This window comes from Phascolarctos cinereus, unplaced genomic scaffold, assembly GCF_003287225.1.
Source record: "Phascolarctos cinereus isolate Bilbo 61053 unplaced genomic scaffold, phaCin_HiC Scaffold_2;HRSCAF=192, whole genome shotgun sequence".
Lineage (NCBI taxonomy): Eukaryota > Metazoa > Chordata > Mammalia > Diprotodontia > Phascolarctidae > Phascolarctos > Phascolarctos cinereus.
Window position 1 is genome coordinate 134,325,234 of NW_027555625.1, and position 13,657 is coordinate 134,338,890.

Here is a 13,657-nt window from a genome sequence, read left to right on the forward strand (position 1 = left end):
GAGGTCACATTTGAAATCAGATCCTTCTGACTTCAGGGCCAGTGCTGTGTCCACTGCACCACCTAGCTGCATCTTACTGTTGCTGCCGTTAGACAAAACATTTTTGGAATTGTCTCCATTGACAGTTTATGAGCTACATTTAGCATCCCATTTATAGCCATTTCTCATAAGCTTTACAGCTAGAAGCAACCTTTGGGGTCTTCTAGTCAAGTTCATTTTACTAAGACCAAATAAATTAAATCACTTGCTCAGAGTAACACAGGTAGTTTGAAACTCAGGTTTTTCTGACTTAAAATACCATGTTCTTTCTGATATGCAGACTACTACCCCCTCATCATGTCATTTATCAGAAACCTGTATTTTACAACTAAGTCATCATTCAACTAGCATTTCCCTCTACAAAGTTACCAGCGATCTCTTAACTGCCACATCTAATGGCCTCGTTTCCATCTTGGTCTTCCTTGGCCTCTTGTCAGCATTTGACACTATCATTCACCTTCTAACTACTTCTGTGAGTTTTTGTGACACTGCCTTCTTCTGTTTCTCCTGTGGAGCTAACCACTCTTCAGTTTCCTTTGTTAGTTCATTAATGCCATGCCCACTATCCATGGGTGTTCACAAAGGTTCTGCCCTGGGTCCTCTTCCTTTCTCTTTATATCTGGTTCTTAATCTGTAGTCCATGGACCCTTCAAGGTAGACAAGATAGATTTCAAGACATTTATGAACTTGGGTGGGAAAATTATTTCTGTATTTTCACCAGCCTCTAACTGAAGTTTAGCATTTCCTTCATTTATTTAAAAACATTCTAAGAGGTGGTCCATGACACACAAAAGGATAAGAACCTCTGCTTTATAGAATCTTACTATTACCTCATCAGCTCCCGTTGGCTCAGTTATCATTTCTGTGCAGATAATTAGCAGCTTTATATAGCTATCCCTGGTCTCTATGCTAAGCCACAGTCACATATCTCTAAATACCGCTTGGATATCTTGAACTAAATATCTCATAATACTCTGGACCTCAGAAATGTCCAGAGTAGAGCTTACCTTTTCCTCCCTCCCTTCTGAACTTCCCTATTACTGTCAAAGGCACCACCTCCCATTCAGCCAGGCCTGTTGACCTCAGTGTCATCCTTGACTCCCCACTGACCCCACATATGCAATCCATTGCCAAATCTTGTAGTTTCTACTTTCATAGCATCTCATGTTCATCCCCCTTCTTTCCACTCACAAAGCCACCATGCTGATGCAGGCTTTCATCACCTCATGCCTAGACTATTGCCATGGTCTCAATTGGTCTTCCTCAAGTCTCCCCACACCAATCCATCTTCCGCTCAACTGTCAGAATATAGCTCTGGCCATTTAACTCTGCTTCCTGCACAGTGCCCACCTCCCCCCTTCCGTGTTGATTTCCAGTGGTTCGCTATTACCACTCAGGATCAAATGTGAAGTCCCTTGGCATTAAGAGTTCTTTATAATGTACTCCTTTCTACCTTTCCAGTCTTCTTACGTTTTATTCCATTACCCCTTCAATCCAGCTACACTTGTCTACTTGCAGTTCCTCAAATTTGACGCTCATCTCCCATCTCTGTGCTTTAACACTGATGGTCCCCAGAACTTGGAATGCTCTGCCCCCTCACTTCCACCTCTTAGTTTCACTGGCTTCCTTTAGGATGACTCAGATCCAAACCTCTCCCCCTTCATCCTCCAGATGCTAATGCCGTCTGTGTATCTAGTGATTTACATGCCACCTCCCCTACCGGAATGTATGCCCCTTGAAGACAGATGTGTTGTTTTTAACTTTGTATCCCTAGTGCCTGGCTCATAGTAAGTGTTAGTAAATGCTCGTTGAGTAACTTAATCACCCTAAGAAGATAAGCTGTTGCTGTCATTGAAGTTATTCAGTAGAGAACTGAAGCCAAGAGGAGTTTTTTAAAATGCCAGTGGTCACAGAATTCACAAAAGCTGAAAGGTCATCTAAGCTGACCCCTGACTTGAACTGGAATCCTCACTGCAACATACCCCATGTTAGTATCTAGTCTCCACTTGAAGACGTGTTCTTCAAGTGGCTATGTAGCCTCTACCTGAAGATGTCCAGTGATGAGGAGCTCACTGCCTTTGTGAAGCCTGCTGTTCTACTCTCAGGTAGTTAGGATGATTAGCAAAATTTTTCTTATTAAGTTGAAATCTGCCTCTGCAACCTCTATCCTTTGCTCCTACCTTTGTATGTTCTAATGCCCCTTAGAATATATCTAGGGGGCAGCTAGGTGGTGCAGTGGATAGAGCTCCAGTCTTGGAGTCAGGAGGACCTGAGTTCAAATCTGGACTCAGACACTTACTAGCTGTGTGACCCTGGGCAAGTCACTTAACACCAATTGCCTAAAAAAAAAAAAGCAATTTCCATTTGGGGGCAGCTAGATGGCGCAGTGGATAAAGCACTGGCCTTGGAGTCAGGAGCACCTGAGTTCAAATCCAGCATCAGACACATAACATGCACTAGCTGTGTGACTCTGGGCAAGTCACTTAACCCCATTGCCTAGCCAAAAAATAAATTAAAAAATAAAAAAGAACACATCTTGTCCATCTGTCTTACATATGACAAGCCTTACTATATTTGATAATAGCTGTCATGTAGGGATCATAATACCTTATGCTGCAACTTACCTTGCACCGTTAAAGAAAGAACTTAGTAAACCAATATTAGCTTCAACCATTTTGAGCCTATTTCTTTAGATGACCCCACCCACCCAGAGAGTCATGAGAGAGGTTTTTTTTTCCTTAGATCTGCATATATTCTGCAAAAGATAAGGGCTAAACTAACAGCAGAACTGACGTCAGTGAACAACTGATAAATCTGATGAAGCTTCCTTGCATTTACCACTTCATGCTATGCTTGCATAACTGCTTCTTCAAACAGGAATATGTTAACCACTAGGTTTCCTTAAATGACTTTGCTTCTCATTCAGGAAACCTGCAATTAGAGGCCACCTGGCTTTGCTGTTGATGGTAATCAAGAGAGCATTTATTAAGGAACTACTGTGTGCCAGGCACTGCGTTAGGCACTGGGTACATGAAGACAAGAAAAGTCCTTTTCCTCAAGCTTATGTCCTGGTGAGGGAAACAAGATGGGTGTTCCAAGGGCAGCTAGGTGGCACAGTGGATAGAGCACTGGCCCTGAGGTCAGGAGTACCTGAGTTCAAACCCGGCCTCAGACCAAAACACTTGACACTTACTAGCTGTGTGACCCTGGGCAAGTCACTTAAGCCCAATTGCCTAAAAAAAAAAAAAGATGGTGTTCCATTCTTTAAATTGGAAGGTGTGGACTTCTTAGCAATATATGCATTGGCAGCTAAGGACAAGCTAAACTCACTGAAAAGAAGGCAGTTTCATGGCTACGAGTTGTCCAGCAAAAATGTCCACATCCACCATGCCTTAGAGGAAGGGAAGAAAAGGATTTTCAGCAGTTATGGTTACCCCCTTTGCCATATCATATACTCAAAGCTTGAGCCTACTTTCTCCTGGATTCTGTATGTACTTGTGGAGAAGTGTGCTTCAAGGTTTGGAGTGGGGGAAGTAATGTCTTATCCTGTTCTTACAAGTAAATACCTGGATTTTTTAAATATATTTTGTAAACTTTTTATTCATTTTTAACTTAAACACAAAACAAGGGGGGAAAAGTTCCCATGTACACAGCACAACGTAAAGGATTCAATTAAAACCATAAATTTCCATTTCAAACTATTTACTTCTTTTTGAAAAACTATGGAATAAATACTACATATTGTTTTCAAAGCTACATAGCTTTTCTGTTCTTCCTTCTAAGTTTTCTTTTGTTCTTTGCTGTGCACTACTTTTCCTCCCTCCTACCCTGCCCTAGAGAAGGCTACAATTAAACATGAATATATGTACACATGTATACATATATTTGTGTGTGTATATATTACAATTAAATACAAATACATATGTGTGTATAAACATATACATGTATGTATATACATGCATATGTATGTGTGTGTATGAACATATATATACTTCTGTTTATCACTTCTTTCTCTGGATTTTCCTTCATAAGTCCAAGTCTTTGCATGTTTGGTTTTTTTGTTTTGTTTTGTTTTTTAGTGAGGCAATTGGGGTTGTGACTTGCCTAGGGTCATGCAGCTAGTGAGTATTATGTGTCTGAGGCTGGATTTGAACTTGGGTCCTCCTGACTCCAAGCCCGAAGCTCTATCCACTTCGCCACCTAGCTGCCCCTTCCATGCTTTTCTAATCAACCAGCTCATCATTTCTTATAGCAGAGTAGTATTCCATCACAATCATATACCACAATTTGTTTAGCCATTCCCCAATTGAAGGGCATTCATCATTTTAGCCAATCTGATAGGTGTATGATGATATCTCAAAGTTGATTTAATTTGCATTGCTCATATCAATAATGATTTTAGAGCATTTTTAATATGACTATATGGTTTTGATTTCTTCATTGAAAAACTACCTGTTCATATCCTTTGACCATTTTTCAGTTGGGGAATGGCATGTATTCTTATAAATTTGACAGTTCTTTATATATTTGAGAAATGAGATCTTTATCTGAAAGACTGTCTAATATTGGCTTCATTGGGTTTTATTTGTACATGAACTTTTTAATTTAGTATGATCAAAATTATTCATTTTTAAGATTTTACTTTATTTTTAGTTTTCAACATTCACTTCCACAGGATTTTGAGTTCCAGATTTTCTCCCCATATCTCCCCTCCCCCACCCCATGACAGCATGCATTCTGATTACCCCTTCCCCCAATCTGCCCTCCCTGCTATCACCCCACCTCTTCTCTTTTCCTCTTCCCCTTCTATTTCCTTGTAGGGTGAGCTAGATTTCTATACCCCATTGCTTGTGTATCTCATTTTCCAGTTGCATGTAAAAACAACTTTTAACATTCATTTTTAAAACTTGGAGTTCCAAATTCTCTCCCTTCTTCTCTCCCTACCCTGCCTCATTGAGAAGGCAAGCAATTCAATATAGGTTATACATGTGTAGTCATGCAAAACACTTCCATAATAGTCATGTTGTGAAAGACGAACTATATTTCCCTCTATCCTATCCCACCTCATATGTTCTATTCTCTTCTTTGACCCTGTCCCTCCTCAAAAGTGTTTACTATCACCCCCCCCCTTATCCCCTTCCCCTTACTTTCTTATAGGGTAAGATAGATTTTCAAAACCAATTGAGTGTGTATGTTATTCCCTCCTTAAGCCAAATTTGATGAGAGTAAGATTCACTTACTCCCTCTCACTTTCCCCTTCTTCCCCTCCACTGTAAAAGTTTTTTCTTGCCTATTTTATGTGAGATAATTTATTCCATTCTACATCTTTCTTTCTCCTTCTCCCAATACATTCCTCTCTCGTGCCTTATTTTTATTTTTTAGATATCATCCCTTCATCCAATTCATCCTGTCCCTCTGTCTATATATGTTATATATATTATGCCCTCCAACTACCCTAATAATGAGAAAGATCTCAAGTTACAAATATCTTTACATGTAGGAATGTAAACAGTTAAACTTTAATAAGTCCCTTATGATTTCTCTCTCCTGTTTGCCTTTTCATGCTTCTCTTGAGTCTTATTTGAAAGTCAGTTTTTCTATTTAGCTCTGGCTTCTCAAGTACACTTTAAATTCCTCTATGTCATTGAATATCAATTTTTCCCCCTCATTGATTACACTCAGTTTTGCTGGATAGGTGATTCTTGGTTTTAATCCTAGCTCCTTTGACCTCCAGATTATCATATTCCAAGCCCTCTGATCCCTTAATGTAGAAGCTGCTAGATCTTGTGTTATCTTGATTGTGTTTCCAGCTGCTTACGATATTTTCTCCTTGACCTGGGAACTCTGGAATTTGGCTATAATGTTCCTGGGAGTTTTCCTTTTAGGATCTCTTTCAGGAGGAGATTGGTGGATTCTTTCAATTTCTGTTTTATGCTCTGGTTCTAGAATATCAGGGCAGTTTTCTTTGATAATTTCTTGAAAGATGATGTTTAGGCTCTTTTTTTGATCATGGCTTTCAGATAGTCCAATAATTTTTAAATTACCTCTCCTGGATCTATTTTCCATGTCAGTTATTTTTTTTTTCTTTCTTTCTTTTTTAAATTGATTTTTTTATTAATTTATTTTTAGTTTTCAACAATCACTTCCATAAGCTTTTGAGTTTTAAATTTCTTTCCCTCCTTTCCCACCTTCCTCCCCAAGATGGCATACAATCTGATATAGACTCTATATATACATTCATATTAAATTTTCATATTAGTCGTATTATAAAGAAGAATTAGAACCAATAGGAGGAACCACAAGAAAGAAAAAACAAAACAAAACAAAATAGAAGGAAAAAAGGAGCAAATAGTATGCTTCAATCTGCATTCAAACTCCATAGTTCTTTCTCTGGATTTGGATGACATTTTCCATCATGAGATTTTTGGAGATGTCTTAGATCTTTGCATTGCTGAGAAGGGCTAAGTCTATCAAAGTTAGTCATTGCACAACATGGCTGTTACTATGTACAATATTCTCCTGGTTCTGCTCACTTCACTCAGCATCAGTCTATACAAGTCTTTCCAGGTTTTTCTGAAGTCTGCTTGCTCATTATTTCTTATAGCACAATAGTATTCCATTACATTCATATGCCACAACTTGCTCAGCCATTCCCCAATTGATGGGCATTACCTCAATTTCCAATTCTTGCCCACCACAGAAAGAGCTGCTATAAATATTTTTGTACATGTGGGTCCTTTTCCCATTTGTATGATCTCTTTGGGATACAGCCCTAGAAGTGCTATTGTTGGGTCAAAGGGTATGCACATTTTTATAGCCCTTTGGGCATAGTTCCAAATTGCTCTCCAGAATGGTTGGATCAGTTCACAACTCCACCAACAATGCATTAGTGTTCCAATTTTCCCACATCTTCTCCAACATTTATCATTTTCCTGTTTTGTCATGTTAGCCTGTCTGATAGGTGTGATGTGGTACCTGAGTCGTTTTGATTTGCATTTCTCTAATAGTGATTTAGAGCATTTTTTCATATGACTAGAGAGAGCTTTAATTTCTTCATCTGAAAACTTCCTGTTCATAACCTTCAGGTCAGTTATTTTTCCAATGAGATATTTCACATTGTCTTCTATTTTTTCAGTCTTTTGGTTTTGTTTTATAATTTCTTGATTTCTCATAAAGTCTTTAGCTTCCATTTGCTCTCTTCCAATTTTTAAGGAATTATTTTCTTCAGTGACCTTTTCCATTTGGTCAGTTCTGCTTTTTAAAGCATTCTTGTCCTCATTGGCTTTTTGGACCTTTTTGCCTTAGTCTAGTCTATTTTAAAAAAAATTTCATTAATTTATTATGATTTATCAACAATCACTTCTATAAGCTTTTGAGTTTTAAATTTTTCTCCCCCTCTCTTCCCCCTCCAAGATGGCGTACAATCTGATAGAGGCTATACATATATATTCCTATTAAACATATTTTCACTTTAGTCATGTGGTAAGGAAGAATTAATACCAATAGGAGGAACCCCAAGAAAGAGAAAACAAAACAAAACAGAAGGGAAAAAATAGCAAATAGTGTGCTTCAATCTCCATTCAAACTCTATAGTACTTTCTTTGGATGTGGATAGCATTTTCCATCATGAGACTTTTGGAGATCTAAATCTGAAGCAGCTCTTTTTGTGGTGGTAAAGAATTGGAAACTGAGGGGATGCCCATTAATTGGGGAATGGCTGAACAAGTTGTGGTATATGAATATAATGGAGTACTATTGTACTATAAGAAATGATGAGCGGGCAGACTTTAGAAAAACCTGAAAAGACTTGAATGGGCTGATGCTGAGTGAAGTGAGCAGAACCAGGAGAATGTTGTACATAGTAACAGCCACGTTGTGCAATGATTAACTTTGGGAGTCTATTTTTTAAGGTCTTATTTTCTTCAGTATTTTTTTGGGTCTGGTGCTGCTGAGCCTCCTTCCTTTACATTTTTTTATTAGTTTCTTTAAAATTCTTGACCTTTTGTTCTTCCAAATGAATTTTGTTATTATTTTTTCTAACTCAGTAAAATAATTTTTGGTAATTTAATTGGAATGGTATTGAATAAATAGATTAGGTAAAATTGTCATTTTTATTATATTGGCTTTGCCTACCCAAGAATAATTAATATTTCTCTAACTATTTAAATCTGATTTTATTTGTATAAAGAATGTTTTATAGTTACATTCATGTAGTTCCTGGGTCTGTTTTGGCAGGTGTGCTCTCAGGTATTTTATACTGTCTACAGATATTTTAAATGGGATATCTCTTGCTATCTCTTCTTGCAGGATTTTGTTGGTGATATATAAAAATGTCGATGATTTATGTGGGTTTATTTCACCTCCTACTACTTTGCTAAAATTATTGTTTCAACTTGTTAAAAATAGTTGAATCTTTAGGATTTTCCAAACATATCATCATATTGTCTGCAAAAAGAAATAGTTTATTACCTCATTCCCATCCTGATTCCTTTAATTTCTTTTTCTTCTCATTACTATTGTTAGCATTTCTAAAACAATATTGAATAATATTCGTGACACATACTGTAGTTTCTCTGTTTATCTTGTTAACAAAATACTCCGGGACCTAACAAAGGGGCCTTAAATGAAAACAGAGTTTAGTCCCAGATTACAAAAGTGTTTACTGTCTGAGAAGAAGCTTGAAGAGGAGAAAACACCTTCGAGGGAGAAAGAGTGCTCAGCTGCTCAAAGAGGAGTGGGAAAAGGGGGAGATAATATGGTATCTAGAGGCTTTCAGGTGGGAAGGGGGGAGGGAAAGTGTGGGGGAGGAGTGTTTGAGGGAGAAGACATCTGTAGACACAATAAACCAGTCAGCAGGATGTTTAGAAGATCCCCAGCAAGGTCTTGAGTCTGCAGCTTCTGCTCAAGGTTGCCCTCGTGATGGTCAAAGCTAGCGCTATGGTTTCCAGCAGCTGCAGTCAATTTGGCTAGCATTCACTTGCAAAGGATCACTGGTATGTCAAGCAGCTCTGAGCCTCAGAAATCCTTCTAATTGGCTAATTGATGTGTAACTCTTGTCTAGCCCTCCTGTGAAGAATGGAAATTCTAACCTGTAGTATAGTCATTACAGAGTCCATGTTAACAATTTCTTTTAATTAAATCTGCTTTAGCTTTAACTTTGTCTGAGATCATGATTGCTACCCCTGCTTTTTTTTTTACATCAGCGTAATAAATTCTACTCCAGCTCTTTATTTTAACTGTGTGTATCTCTCATTTTTAATTGTGTTTCTTGTAAACAACATATAGTCAGATTCTGATTTTTAATCCATTCTGCAATTCTCCTTTTATGGGTAAATTCATCCTGTTCACATTCAAAGTTGTAATTATAAGTTGCGTATTTCCCTCCATCCTATTTTTCTTCACTATTTATCCTTCTCACACTGTTGACCTTATCCCTCCTGAGGAACTGAATTTACTTCTAACCACTACCTTGCCCTCTTATTGCTTAATCTACCCATCCTTCTAAAAGTCCCTTCCTTATCCTCTCCCCCACCCTCCTAATTCTTAATCTATACAGTCTTCTAAAAGTCCCTTCCTTATCCTATCCCCTCATACTCTCATTTATAAATTTAGAAAACTTATATACCCTTCTAGATGCATATGTTGTTTCCTCTTTAACCCAGTTCCAATGAGAGTAAGTTCCAACACTACCAGCCCTCCACCCCCACTTTCTTCTTCTGTATATCAAACCTTTCTTTTATACCCCATTTATATGAGATAATTTCTCCTTTTTACCTCTCCCTACCCAGCTTTATTTTTTAAGAATTAACCCATCATACTCAGCTCAGCCTAAGCCTTTCTTTCAAACTACCCAAGTAATGATAACAGTCTTAAGAGTACTTATAATATTTTCACATATAAGAATTAGACAGTTTGACCTTATTGGGTCCCTTATAATTGGTCTTTAATGTTTACCTTATGTTTCTTCTGAATTTATATGTCGAATTTTCCATTGAGTTCTGGTCTTTTTGTTACAAATACCTGAAAGTCTTTCAGTTCAATGAATGTCCTTTTTTTAAAAAAAAAAAATTCAGGATTATACTCAACCTTGCTGGGTAAGTTATTTTTGGTCACAATCCTGGCTCTTTTCCTCTTCAAAATATTATGTTCCAGCACCTATGGTCTTATAATGTAGAAGCTGCTATATCTTGTGTTAGACCATATTTCACAACACAATCCAAATGGATACATGACCTTAATATTAAAGATCGTATTATAAAATATTTTGAAGAGAAGCAGATCACATATACCTCTCATAGCTATGAGAAGGAAATATATTCTTAACAGACAAGAGAAAGAAGAAATTACACAATAGAATATAAATAGCTTTGATTACAAGAAACTGAAAACCTTCTGTACAAACAAAACTCATGCCCCTGTAAGAAGAGAAACAGTTGAATTAGGGGGAAAAACTTTGTATAAAATTTCTCTGATAAGGATTTGGTATATTCAGGATATATAAACAGTTAACATTTATATAGAACTAAAAGCCATTCCTCAACAGATAAGTAGTCAAAGGATATGGGGCAGCTAGGTGGTACTATCAATAAAGTCCCAGGCCAGAAGTCAGGAAAACTCATCTTCCTGAGCTCAAATCTGGCCTCAGATACTTCTTACCTGGGTATAGTCAGTCTACTTGGTTGACTGTTGTCCTTCATTCCTGAAGAGGACCAAAATGACATCACTATGCTAGAGTCAAGTTTCAGTACGTCCAACTGTGGCTAATCGAATCAATACAAGCTCAGAATATTCTACCACAGGTCAGGCACAAATAGTCTGTGTGAACATATGGGGTGGATTCTCTGCATTTGTGCATCCTACATTTCCTTTGAGCTGTTTTAATTCTGCTTTGCGCACAGAGCACAGCACCTTCGCTGATATGGGCACGCCATGCTGGACAGTCCTGTGCCAGTGTCTCCCATGTCACACAATCAATTCCAAAGTTCGTAAGAGAGACCATCCTTGTATCACCTCTTCTAACCACCATGTGAACGCTTGCCCTGTGTGAGTTCTCCATAAAACAGTCTTTGGCAAGCATACATTTTGCATTTGAAAAACATGGCCAGCCCATTGGAGTTGTGCTCTCTGAAGCACAGTTTGAATGTTTGGTTCAAGAAAAGACCTCAGTGTCTGGTATCTTATCCTGCCAGGTGATCTTCAGAATCTTCCTAAGACAATTCAAATGGAAGCAATTCAGTTTCCTGGCATGGCGTTGGTATACTGTCCAGGTTTCACAGGAATATGACAATGAGATCAGCACAATGGCTCTGTAGACCTTCAGCCTGGTCAGTCTAATACCACTTCTCTCCCACAGTTTCTTTTAGAGCCTCCCAAATGCTGAGCTAGCTCTGGCAATGTCTGAATCAACCTTATTATCAATGTGTACGTTCCTGGAAGGTACATTGCCAAGGTAAGTAAACTTATCCACAGCATTCAGAACTTCTCCATTTATCGTAACCAATGGTTACATGTATGCATGGTGTGGTGCTGGCTGATGGAGCACCTGTGTTTTCTTGGTGTTGATTGTTAGGCCAAAATTAGCACAAGCAGCAGAGAATCCATCCATACTTTGTTGCATCTCAGCTTCAGAGGCTACATTGAGCCCACAATCATCTATAAACAGAAAATCATGCACCAACACTCCCTTCGCTTTGGTCATGGCTTGTAGTCTTTTCGAGTTGAAGAATTTACTGTTAGTGTGGTAGCTGACCTTGATGCCGTTTTCATCCTTATTGAAAGCATTTGACAACATGGCTGAAAACATCACGCTAAATGACATGGGAGCAAGCACACAGCCTTGGTTTTTTCTTTTTCTTTTTCTTTTTTGGCTAGGCAGTGGGGTTAAGTGACTTGCCCAGGGTCACACGGCTAGTAACTGTTATGTGTCTGAGGCCAGATTTGAACGCAGGTCCTCCTGAATCCAGGGCCCGTGCTCTATCTGCTGTGCGCTACCTAGCTGCCCTACACACAGCCTTGTTTCACTCTATTGGTGACTAGTCAATTTAGTAGCTCCATTTGAAACATCATGGGTTGGTACAGAGAAAATATACTGAGTTAGCTCAGGACAAAGAAAATTGTCCCAGCTTTTATAAAACGCCTAGCCCCCCAAACCTATAATAGCTTACCCAAAAAAGTGATCAAATATATTCTTACGGACAAAGCACCCCTGTGTAGTAACAGAATGAGCCCTATGTAGAGAGAGAGGCCCACATGTGGTGAAAAGCCTGTCACTATATTGCTTGATGGGAAGCAGAATAGACATCTCTAGCTTCTTCTCATCCCACCCTTCCTTAAGAGAGGTTTTCATTCTTGTTGGGGGCCATCCTCAGTCACCCTGATCCATATCTTGCCACTGGACCCAGATGACTCTGGAGGAGAAAGTGAAGCTGGTGACTTTGCACAGCCCTCCCTCACTTGCACGTCATGGCATCACCTCCCTGATGTCATGGTCCTCTTGGAGAATGAAAAACAACATTCCTGTCAGGAGAGGAAGCAGGAAGTTGGTGCTGGAGGCCACCACTCTGCTTTTCTCAGAAAGAGTGAGTGCCAGGTTAGAAGTCTATCTGTCTTCTCCCTTAAATAGTTTTAATCTAAAGGATGTGATCAGGTTTGAGCTAACTTTTGATTGTCATTTCTGGGGGGCAAGGAGACCCCAAGCTCTAACAATGAACACACACAGCAAATAGCAAAGAAGTCCATTTATCTCAGTTGTAGCAAAGCAGAAATCAGAGAAGGTATACATAGGAGCGTATATACTAGACAAACAGAGTGAAGGAAGGTGTTTTCCCATTGGGAGTAATAATAACTCAGCTCAAGCCAGAGAGAGGGCCCTGGATCTCACCCAAGGGGAAATCTGCCAAAGTCTGAAGTAGCAAGCTGAAAATTGGGACACGATGGAGACTGCCTACTCTTATGTTTTCCCAAGAGTCTCTTCCTTCAGCAATCTGAAATAGGGTTGGACTCTTCCATCTTTTATCTCAAAGCCCAAAGAGACTCACTTAGCAAGTCCTGAAGAGAAACTTCTATTTGAAGGGTCACCAAAGGGGGCACTGGCTGGGTACTGAAGCTCTTGCTTCTCACCAACTCCTCTGCCCCCTTTACAAAAGACAGGGCATTCATCTCCACCAATAAGGAGAGAGTTCCATACCAATGGCCTTTGGGACAGGGGTTACCCACAGGTTAGGTGACTTGCTCAGGGTCATACAGATAAGAAGTGTCTGAGGCCAAATGTAAACTCAGATCTTCCTGACTCCAAGCCCAGCTCTGTATCCACTGCACTACCTAAAAGAATTTATGTTAGGTAATATGAGTTACTGGAAAGATTCATTCTTTTGAAAGAAATTGGCTGCTAAAATTAACTAATTTGCTTTCTCTGTAATTCCATGATCACCAAATAATCTTTTGCTTGGTCAGTTATCTGGCTTTTCCAGATAAGCTCTTTGATGCTGGAAAAGCAGATGATCTGGCTAGAGAACTTGAGTATTTAGAAAATGAAAAGATAATACTATCCACCTTCTTGTCCTTTTTATTAATTAATAAATTGGCATTCCTGTTTACAAATCAATTTCTTGTGGGTTTG